Below are 12,378 nucleotides of genomic sequence, written 5' to 3' on the forward strand. Positions count from 1 at the left end.
AGAGTCAAATACATAAAAGGAAGGACAGGGTGAATCAAGAAGTAACGGCAAGCTTGGAAGGTAAGGAGGTAAAAGGAAACAATGAGTTAAAGTAGGAGACTATATGATTGGACACAATTCAACACAGTAGGAAGGACGTGGGAAGGAGGGAAACCATGTAGGTTGGCATATTTGCAGCTTAATAGAACAAGAAAAGAAAGTTGAGAAGAGCACTGACTGAAAACAGAGAGACAAAAACAACTGGAATGGAGAGAAGGCGAAAGTCAGTCGAAGGATTGTCTATCTTTATCTTGGAACCTGTCCAGTAGTGTGAAACATAAGCACACCTCATATTCTACCCTTTTTTGATAACTAGTTTAGTACGGTCAGCAGATTTGTTGCTATCTGTCCAGAGGGTGTGGCATTTCCAGTGATCCTGGAATGTATCAGCTGAACAGGAGCTCTGAGGACTGATAATCTTGTCAGTGAATGGACGGACAACCAGTTGGAAATCTGCCCGATAATCCCATTATCAGATAGTCAACTGCCACCAGAGTGTTTAGGGCGTTTCACAGTCACTGAAATCACCACAATCTTCCCCATAAGTCATGTAGGTTAAAAAAAATTCATCACCCACTTTAGCACTAAGCCATAGAGATGAGGAAGGTGCCAGATTCAGTCCCCGCTGAGTTAGCTGAGCTCAGCCAAAGCGGTGATAGGAGTGGTGCAATTGGATTCGGCGCCTTGGGCGAGAGGAAGAATCCTGATTGAGATCCAGTGATTCCTGCTGAAAAGTGCATGTTAACACTGGATGAGGACAGGATCAAGCTCGGCTGTGAAGCCCCTCCCCACCTCCATCGTGAAGACACACAATGTCTGGCACTGACTCGCAAGGAGTGGACACTTGGCTGAGGTAGCAACAGCTGGTGGTGCCTGTGGAACCGTATCCCGCGACCCGCGAGAAAAGAAAATTAGGGAGAAAATGCTCCTAATATGCAACTCACCTTTATTTTGAACAGAAGAGTGGGAAAAATTAAAAATGAAATGTTTAGCAACTGGCTTTTACTGGACTGGCAAATGGGTGGATCATTTGTAAGATCCATTTTGTTCGTAAAGCGCTAGTCAGAATGCACTGACAAAATGTGATTTACGGCATCACTGACTGTTTTAAATGCAAAACAAAATAAATCAAATGAAGCAATTTTAACGCTTAATGGCCAATAAGAAAAGCCTGTAGTAATCAGACCACAGGTTTAAAAATCAACACCTCACAATTCAGCCTTTCGATGAACAGTCCCATTGGAAGTGTTTTAAAGCAGATTATGAAGTCATTAATAAAACATGGCTTTCAGGATGTCTGAATCAATTGTAAATAAACTCCCAGTAGAACCTCATCACCCACTGAAATTGCCACACTCAAGGCCATGATTAAAGAGAACAGTCTCTCCACAGAACCACCTTCCACAGCAATTATGGTAGGAAGTTCAATCCGTAACCATAGAAATACACTCCCCGAGGAACTATTTTACACCCCATAATCATATCGCCTCTGCCTGTTCGTAACACTGAAAACGAGCTCATGGAATGCTCTGTAATTCTCAACATTCTATCATGCAGCAATTTTCCCAACCATCACCACAGCAAGGGGGGAATCTAGACTCTAATCAGGGCATCCCACACTCGACCGTCACCACAGCAAGGGGATCGTTAGACTCTAATCAGGGCATCCCATACTCGACCGTCACCACAGCAAGGGGATCGTTAGGCCCTAATCGTGGCATCCCACACTCGACCGTCACCACAGCAAGGGGATCGTTAGGCTCTAATCAGGGCATCCCACACTCGACCGTCACCACAGCAAGGGGATCGTTAGACTCTAATCAGGGCATCCCATACTCGACCGTCACCACAGCAAGGGGATCGTTAGACTCTAATCAGGGCATCCCACACTCGACCGTCACCACAGCAAGGGGATCGTTAGGCTCTAATCAGGGCATCCCATACTCGACCGTCACCACAGCAAGGGGATCGTTAGACTCTAATCAGGGCATCCCACACTCGACCGTCACCACAGCAAGGGGATCGTTAGGCTCTAATCAGGGCATCCCATACTCGACCGTCACCACAGCAAGGGGATCGTTAGACTCTAATCAGGGCATCCCACACTCGACCGTCACCACAGCAAGGGGATCGTTAGGCCCTAATCGTGGCATCCCACATCCAACTGTGCCTGGCACAATTGGAATGTTATAAACTAATCAAGACATCCCACACTCAATTGTCACCAGAGCAACCAGATCATCGGGCCCTAATCAAAACAAACATGCTCAATTGTCACCATAGCAACTGGATTTATTAGACCCTAATCAGAACATCCCATGCTCAACTGTCACCAAAGCAACTGGATTGTTAATGCTAATGAGACATCCCATGCTCAGCAGCCTCTGAATCGTTATTCTATCAGGACACCCTAGACTCAACAATGACTAGAGCAATAAGGCTATTACATCCTAATCTGGACATTTTGAGGGGGGGGGGAAATTGCCATGAGGTTCTCCTGATCTTCCACTGTAACTTCTGTGTAAGGTCGGTAGAAACCGTAGAGAAACCGTCTAAATGGGCATTCTTCGCCATTTACACCGTTTCTCTGCGGGTTCCACTGATTTCCTACAGGAGAACCCCCCCACACCGAAATTCCAGGCACTTGTGATCAACCATCACCCGAGCAAACTGCTAGCATTCGGGCTTTTCCCCAACACTTTTAAAATGCTTATACCGGAACGGCTGTTTCCATAAGCAGACTGACTCTCCTATGAATTGAAACCTTGCTCTTTTGTCTGGGACAGCATACATGGCACTAACAATTGCCCATTAATTATGGCATATCGCACTGGAGATCATGTATAATGCTCACCACCTTCTGTCTATTCTAACAGGTGGTAAATATCACACTGTCAGGCCACTACCTTCAGGCTAAGACTAATAGATTTATTTACAAAACCAGTAAGTCGCAGCAAGCTACTGATGGTACAAATACCTAGAAAACAATAAAGGTAGAAACAGTCCACAAGGATTTAAAATATTTCCATTAAAATATATTTCTTACTCAGTCCAATAATCTGCAAGATTTATAGATGTAACCAACTTCTGGAAACTTCCTGATGTGATCACATGATTCCTCAGTTAACCTCATAATAATCTGTTTCTCAAATGAACTGAATTAAAGTTAAGCAGCTAGAACAGTATCTTTATGCCCAAAGAATGTTTCATGTCACAGGTGTTAATGTTATCCTCCTCCCATGCGTTTTCTTTGCTGGATGAGCCATCAGAGACAATTAATTCATCTACTCCCCCCCTCCCCTATGTGTGAAATTCCATACATCTGTCCAGCTACCAAGTAAACTTTGACCTTATGAACTGTGGGACTGACAAAAAGGTTAGTTGATTCTCAAACCTGTGAGTGGATCTGGTCAGTTTTGTGTATGGGGCATTCCTCAAACACAGAGACAAAGCTACAACAGGCTGAAATCAGTTCTTAAAATCACATCCACCCTGTTTACATAAAGTCAGGGAAAAACATAAGACAGAAAATGTCCTTATTTGACACAGGACAGAAGCTCTGCTTTATGTCACACAGATGCATCTGTCGCCATAAGTTACTTCTGCTTGCCTTGTTTGTGAGTATAGTGCCTGCATCCCACTACTCACCAATGTTTATCCTTTATAAAACAAACTTTTGGACATGTAATATTCTACACATTTTTTTTTAGCTGTTGAGTGGAAACATAATATTATTGACTGAGCAGAAATACTCAGATCTGGAGATCATACGATCGTCAGTCTTGAGTCAGCGCATTAACGTTCCCAAGCAGTTCCTGCATTGATGCCATTTCTCCGGGGTCTCCGCGAATCTTCCGCGGACAAGTTACAGCGGACGATCGGGAGAACCCCCGCAGAAAGTCAACCCCTTAGTCCTTTTATTTCTGGTCCTAGGGTTGAATCCAGCACAGTCTTTGCCCTTCGTTGGCTGTAAGCATTGGATGTGGAATGAGATTGGGGCAGTCTGCACACAGTTCCATAGGTGCAGGCACACAGCACAAACCTGTTGCTAATTTAGCACTAATTGCCATTATATTGCAGTCTCACTCAAAAAAGCCACAAGCTTGGCTGGTGTAGGAAATGGAAATTACATAGAATTTTACAGCACAGAAACAGGCCATTTGACTCAACTGGTCTATGCTCTACATGAGCCTCCTCCCACCTTACTTCATCTCACTCTATCAATATATCCTTCTATTCCTTTCTCCCTCATGTACTTATCTAGTGTAAGAATATAGATATGTTTTTACATTACTCGAATACAGAACGGAGACAGAACAGCTAATGTAGGCAAGTTTAAACTGTATGCTTACAAGTCCCATCTTTTCCCCTCAATGACACTGATAAAATTGGAGAAAGATGAATTTCAGGGCCAAAGACATTGGACTCTGTAAGGATAGGCACCTATAGATTATCAAATAAATAAGCTAGTTGGCATTGATGATATAATTTGGAGCTAAAAGGGTTGTTAGATTAAAACACATAGGCTTTTAAAAGGCAGGCCTTTTATCACAGTAGGGGGGAGTGTGGAGAAGGAAATTACTGCAGTATAAATTTACTATAGAGATTGCAAGAGACAAGATGTCAAAGGCTTGTACAACAAAGGCTATAATTTGGGAAGAGCAAAGATAGGAAGCAAAGGTACAATGTAACGAGACATAAGACCCACCATCACTGACCAGTAACCTGTTCATAAGGATCATAGAACACCCAATAAAGTTGAACCTAGCAAGAACTAGACAATCAAAGAAAATGGACAGATAGATAGGGCTGTGCATAAGGCTTTAAGCTAGCAAGATGGAGGGAGGGATTTGGTAGCAATCACAAAAGCCTAAAGATAAAAGAAACAGGAGATGAGTGTAAAGGTCAGACCAGAGTAAGGAATAAAGATAACATAAATGGTCAAGGAACAAATACAGTTATAAAACAGAAGTATAAAAGGACTGTTAAAAATAAAGTAAAAGGAAAAACTATTAAAGATGATTTAAACTGCCTGTACAACAATGTACACAGTGTCTGAAATAAAATGGAGGAACTGGAGGAAATAATCCGAAGCAAAGAACCAGATGTAGTTGGAATAACTGAAACATGGCTACATAGAGGACAGGACTGGCAACTAAATATTACAGGTTAGAAGATAATCAGAAAGGATAGGGAATGAAGGAGGGTGGAGTAGTTGTACTAATTAGGGATAACAGAATGGCAGTAGAGAAAAGGGACATAACTAACAGAAAGATAGAAACAGAATCCATATGGATTGAAATAACAGATAAGAAAGGATCGATCACGCTAATAGAGGCACACTACAGACCACCTAATAGTGGAAAGGATGTGGAGGAAGAAATATGTAAGCAAATACTTGAAATGAGTAAAGGACATAGAATAATAATCATGGGAGATTTTAACTATCCCCAAATAAATTGGCAAGAAAAGGTAGGTAAAGGGGTACAGGGAATGGAGTTTTTACAATGTGTGTAGGACTCCTTTCGTATCCAGTATATGAAAAGCCCAACAAGAGAGGAATCACTGCTGGAACTAGTAATGAGTAATGAACGAGAACAGATAAGAGAAGTAAGCGTAGTGGAGCATCTAGGTAATAGCGATCACAACATAATAAGGTTTAAGATAAGGATTGAGAAGGACATAAGTAAGACAAAGACCAAAGTCTTTGACCTAAATCAGAAAAAAAGCTGATTTTAAGGGGATGAGAATGGAACTAGGGAAAATAAACTGGAAAAAATTAGTGACAAACAAAGAAATAGAACAGCAGTGGGAAACTTTTAAAATGGTGATCAATAGAGACCATGAGAAATATATCCCACTAAAAAGCAAGAACAAACAAGCTAGTAATGACACACCATGGAAGAATAAAGAAATAAGGGCAAAATTTACACTAAAGAGAAAGGTATACACTAAGTACATAGACAATAAATGAAAGGATGAACAAAAGGGAATATTTTTAGGGTTAGGAAAGAAGTCAAAAAAACAATTAGGAAAACAAAGAGGAACTATGAAATTAAATTAGCAAGGAATATAAAAAGAAACAAAGTATTCTACAGACACATAAATAACAAAAGAAAAATCAGGATTGGGATATGACCACTAAAGGGATGCACAAGATAAACTCACAGGCAATGACAGTGAAATGGCAGAAATATTGACTAGTTACCTTGCCTCAGTGTTTACCAGAGAGACTAACAAGGTGGGTATGACATTAGAAGAAAACAAAAATGATAAAGACATTTAAGATAGAAAGGGGGGAGATAATTGATTAACTAACCAAACTTAGAGAGGATAAAGCTCCTGGTCCAGATGGATTGCATCCACACATATTAAAATAAATTATCAAAGACTTAGCAGAGGCACTATTACATAAATATATTAATTCATTAGAAAAGGGAATAATGCCATTTAAAAAGGGAACTAGAACAAGTCCAAAAAACTCTGCAACAATTAGCTTAATGTCAGTGGTAGGAAAGATAATGGAATCCTTACTCAAAGATATAACAGAAAAATATCTAGAAACCAAAAATATAATAAGAATAGTCAGCACGGATTTCAAAAGGGAAGGTCGTGCTTGACCAATCTTATTGAATTCTTTGAAGCAGTAACAGAAAGGGTAGACAAGAATAATGCAGTAGATATAATGGGGGAAAACTTGGATAAGGCCTATTATAAGGCGTTGATATTGCAATCTGCAATTAACCTGCGGCCAATGCCCCTGCGCAGGCAGGATGAAACATTCGTCCGGCCTGAGTATTGACCTTCAAGCAACATTGAAAAGGAGGCCTGACACGACGATTCAAAGAAATGCGCACTTTCCACCAACAGGGGGAGCCCCAATCTCTTATAGAATCATAGAAGTTTACAACATGGAAACAGGCCCTTCGGCCCAACATGTCCATGTCGCCCAGTTTATACCACTAAGCTAGTCCCAATTGCCTGCACTTGGCCCATATCCCTCTATACCCATCTTACCCATGTAACTGTCCAAATGCTTTTTAAAAGACAAAATTGTACCCGCCTCTACTACTGCCTCTGGCAGCTCGTTCCAGACACTCACCACCCTTTGAGTGAAAAAATTGCCCCTCTGGACCCTTTTGTATCTCTCCCCTCTCACCTTAAATCTATGCCCCCTCGTTATAGACTCCCCTACCTTTGGGAAAAGATTTTGACTATCTACCTTATCTATGCCCCTCATTATTTTATAGACTTCTATAAGATCACCCCTTAACCTCCTACTCTCCAGGGAAAAAAGTCTCAGTCTATCCAACCTCTCCCTATAAGTCAAACCATCAAGTCCCGGTAGCATCCTAGTAAATCTTTTCTGCACTCTTTCTAGTTTAATAATATCCTTTCTATAATAGGGTGACCAGAACTGTCCACAGTATTCCAAGTGTGGCCTTACTAATGTCTTGTACAACTTCAACAAGACATCCCAACTCCTGTATTCAATGTTCTGACCAAAGAAACCAAGCATGCTGAATGCCTTCTTCACCACCCTATCCACCTGTGACTCCACTTTCAAGGAGCTTTGAACCTGTACTCCTAGATCTCTTTGTTCTATAACTCTCCCCAACGCCCTACCATTAACGGAGTAGGTCCTGGCCCGATTCGATCTACCAAAATGCATCACCTCACATTTATCTAAAGGGAGGATGTCTCTTAAAATCTCTTAAAGATAGTCGGTACTTGTTATTTGCTAAAAAAAATAACAGTCTGCTGTCTGCATGGAGTCTGAATGGAGATCAGACATCACACCCGTAAAACACAGATGCAGGTCCCGTCCCTATGTTTACAAACTGATGAGTTATGTTAAAATATTGAATAAAGGTTGCTCGCCACGAAATCCCACATCCTTCAATCTACATGCCAGACCTCACCAAGCTGGCCATCTGAATTTGTACCAGGCCTGTGAGAGTGCGTGCACCAAGGTTCTCTGCTGATGCACTAGAGACCTTGGTACAAGAGGTGGACAGAAGGAGGGACATCCTATAACCGGAGGGGAGTAAGAGGCCCTCCAGACATATGCTCAAAAGGCAGTGGGAGGCAGCGGGGGACGAAGTCAATGCTAGGCGCACAGAGCCATGAACATGGATGCAGTGCAGGAAGAAATTCAACGCTTTGACACGAGTGGTCAAGGTGAGTGAGGTCAACTGTCAAGTGGCATCTCCTATCAACTGCATCACTAGCCGCATCCACTGCTCCATGCACTACACCCCCCATCACCCACATACCAACAAACTCTTTCCATCAGTGCTCAACCCTTCCAATCAGATGCTTCCTCTCACCCTTACACATTACCACTGTTGCAAGCCGCCCACCCACAACTCACAGGCCCCACACACACAGGCAGCTATTCAACCATGATGGGCATATCAACCAGACACACATCCCACTTTCTTGCAGGAGAATGTGGCACATAACAGGAGGCAGCAAGTGGCAGTGGCATTTAGCCCCTCAAGCCTGTTCCGCTGTTCAGTGAGATCATGGTCGATCTGTGACCTAACTCCATATACCCGCCCTAGCCCCATATCCCTTAATACCTTTGGTTCACAGAAATCTATCAATCTCAGATTTAGAATTCACAAGTGAGCTAGCATCAGCTGCTGTTTGCAGAAGAGCGTTCCAAACTTCTCCCAACCTTTGCATGCAGAAGTGTTTCCTAACTTCACTCCGACACGTCTTGGCTCTAAATGTTGGGCTATGTGTCCGTGTCGTAGTATTCAAGTCTAGGAGACCTCCAGACCCACAGCAATGTGGTTGATTCTTAATTGCCCTCTGAAATGGCCTAGCAAGCCACTCAGTTGTAAAATCTCGCTACGAAAAGTCATAATAAGAATAAAACCGGACGGACCACCCGGCATCGGACCACTAGGCACCGGACACGACAATGGCAAAAAAACACCAAGCCCAGTCGACCCTGCAAGGTCCTCCTTACTAACATCTGGGGACTTGTGCCAAAATTGGGAGAGCTGTCCCACAGACTAGTCAAGCAACAGCCTGACATAGCCATACTCACAGAATCATATCTTTCAGCCAACGTCCCAGACTCTTCCATCACCATCCCTGGGTATGTCCTGTCCCACCGGCAGGACAGACCCACCAGAGGTGGCGGTACAGTGATATACAGTCAGGAGGGAGTGGCCCTGGGAGTCCTCAACATTGACTCTGGACCCCATGAAATCTCATGGCATCAGGTCAAACATGGGCAAGGAAACCTCCTGCTGATTACCACCTACCGTCCTCCCTCAGCTGATGAATCAGTCCTCCTCCATGTTGAACACCACTTGGAGGAAGCACTGAGGGTAGCAAGGGCACAAAATGTACTCTGGGTGGGGGACTTCAATGTCCAGCACCAAGAGTGGCTCGGTAGCACCACTACTGACCGAGCTGGCCGAGTCCTGAAGGACATAGCTGCTAGACTGGGCCTGCGGCAGGTGGTGAGCGAACCAACACGAGGGAAAAACTTACTTGACCTCGTCCTCACCAATCTACCTGTCGCAAATGCATCTGTCCATGACAGTATTGGTAGGAGTGACCACCGCACAGTCCTCGTGGAGATGAAATCCCGTCTTCGCACTGAGGACACCATCCAACGTGTTGTGTGGCACTACCACCGTGCTAAATGGGATAGATTCAGAACAGATCTAGCAGCTCAAAACTGGGCATCCATGAGGCGCTGTGGGCCATCAGCAGCAGCAGAATTGTATTCCAGCACAATCTGTAACCTCATGGCCTGGCATATTCCTCACTCTACCATTACGAACAAGCCAGGGGATCAACCCTGGTTCAATGAGGAGTGTAGAAGAGCATGCCAGGAGCAGCACCAGGCGTACCTAAAAATGAGGTGCCAACCTGGTGAAGCTACAACTCAGGACTACATGCATGCTAAACAGCGGAAGCAACATGCTACAGACAGAGCTAAGCGATTCCACAACCAACGGATCAGATCAAAGCTCTGCAGTCCTGCCACATCCAGTCGTGAATGGTGGTGGACAATTAAACAACTAACGGGAGGAGGAGGCTCTGCAAACATCCCCATTCTCAATGATGGCGGAGTCCAGCACGTGAGTGCAAAAGACAAGGCTGAAGCGTTTGCAACCATCTTCAGCCAGAAGTGCCGAGTGGATAATCCATCTCAGCCTCCTCCCGATATCCCCACCATCACGGAAGCCAGTCTTCAGCCAATTCGATTCACTCCACGTGATATCAAGAAACGGCTGAGTGCACTGGATACAGCAAAGGCTATGGGCCCTGACAACATCCCAGCTGTAGTGCTGAAGACTTGTGCTCCAGAACTAGCTGCGCCTCGAGCCAAGCTGTTCCAGTACAGCTACAACACTGGCATCCACCCGACAATGTGGAAAATTGCCCAGGTATGTCCTGTCCACAAAAAGCAGGACAAATCCAATCCGGCCAATTACCGCCCCATCAGTCTACTCTCAATCATCAGCAAAGTGATGGAAGGTGTCGTTGACAGTGCTATCAAGCGGCACTTACTCACCAATAACCTGCTCACCGATGCTCAGTTTGGGTTCCGCCAGGACCACTCGGCTCCAGACCTCATTACAGCCTTGGTCCAAACATGGACAAAAGAGCTGAATTCCAGAGGTGAGGTGAGAGTGACTGCCCTTGACATCAAGGCAGCATTTGACCGAGTGTGCACCAAGGAGCCCTAGTAAAATTGAAGTCAATGGGAATCAGGGGGAAAACTCTCCAGTGGCTGGAGTCAAACCTAGCACAAAGGAAGATGGTAGTGGTTGTTGGAGGCCAATCATCTCAGCCCCAGGGCATTGCTGCAGGAGTTCCTCAGGGCAGTGTCTTAGGCCCAACCATCTTCAGCTGCTTCATCAATGACCTTCCCTCCATCATAAGGTCAGAAATGGGGATGTTCGCTGATGACTGCACAGTGTTCAGTTCCATTCGCAACCCCTCAGATAATGAAGCAGTCCGAGCCTGCATGCAGCAAGACCTGGACAACATCCAGGCTTGGGCTGATAAGTGGCAAGTAACATTCGCGCCAGATAAGTGCCAGGCAATGACCATCTCCAACAAGAGAGAGTCTAACCACCTCCCCTTGACATTCAATGGCATTACCATCGCCGAATCCCCCACCATCAACATCCTGGGGGTCACCATTGACCAGAAACTTAACTGGACCAGCCATATAAATACTGTGGCTACGAGAGCAGGTCAGAGGCTGGGTATTCTGCGGCGAGTGACTCACCTCCTGACTCCCCAAAGCCTTTCCACCATCTACAAGGCACAAGTCAGGAGTGTGATGGAATACTCTCCACTTGCCTGGATGAGTGCAGCTCCAACAACACTCAAGAAGCTCGGCACCATCCAAGATAAAGCAGCCCGCTTGATTGGCACCCCATCCACCACCCTAAACATTCACTCCCTTCACCACCGGCGCACTGTGGCTGCAGTGTGCACCATCCACAGGATGCACTGCAGCAACTCGCCAAGGCTTCTTCGACAGCACCTCCCAAACCCGCGACCTCTACCACCTAGAAGGACAAGGGCAGCAGGCGCATGGGAACAACACCACCTGCACGTTCCCCTCCAAGTCACACACCATCCCGACTTGGAAATATATCGCCGTTCCTTCATTGTCGCTGGGTCAAAATCCTGGAACTCCCTTCCTAACAGCACTGTGGGAGAACCGTCACCACACGGACTGCAGCGGTTCAAGAAGGCGGCTCACCACCACCTTCTCGAGGGCAATTAGGGATGGGCAATAAATGCCGGCCTTGCCAGCGACGCCCACATCCCGTGAACGAATAAAAAAAAACAGTTACAAATGCATCAGCAGCCAGAAGCAATAATCCAGCCACATGGTCCCTTTAAATAGCACTGGTGAGGGGCGGGGGTAAGACACGTTCAGATGGTCATGGTTAAGACTGTGCGTTGAGTTGAGTGTTAAGTCCCAAAATGGTGTCTATCACTTTAAATCAGTGTTGTACGCTGATTGTATCCATTTTCTCCTTACTTTACATGCTGCCGGCGTTTGGTATTTGCACATGCGCTCATACCTATACCAAGATGGCGTCTGAAGTATGTCACGCTGGAAACGTGTGTGTGCAGCCAAGACGCCATCTTGGCACTTCGGGAGGCTGCGTGGCGCCGTAACAACGGGCGCTACACAGCCCAATTTCTCACCCAATATATTTGGAATTTCAAAAGGCCTTCGATAAGGTACGTCATAGTCGACTCATAACTAAGGTCAGAGCATGTGGAGTCGGGGGACAAGTAGCAGAATGGATAACAAGCTGGCTACAAAACAGAAAACAG

The 12,378-nt window shown here is 45.0% G+C and overlaps 1 protein-coding gene across 2 annotated transcripts in view; it reads right to left on the minus strand.

The window, feature by feature from the left end:
• Positions 1-12,378, minus strand: part of ccdc135 (coiled-coil domain containing 135) — a 124,317-nt gene that overhangs the window by 11,494 nt on the left and 100,445 nt on the right. The gene's annotated exons all lie outside the window — the stretch shown is intronic.

This window comes from Heptranchias perlo, chromosome 10, assembly GCF_035084215.1.
Source record: "Heptranchias perlo isolate sHepPer1 chromosome 10, sHepPer1.hap1, whole genome shotgun sequence".
Classification (NCBI taxonomy): domain Eukaryota; kingdom Metazoa; phylum Chordata; class Chondrichthyes; order Hexanchiformes; family Hexanchidae; genus Heptranchias; species Heptranchias perlo.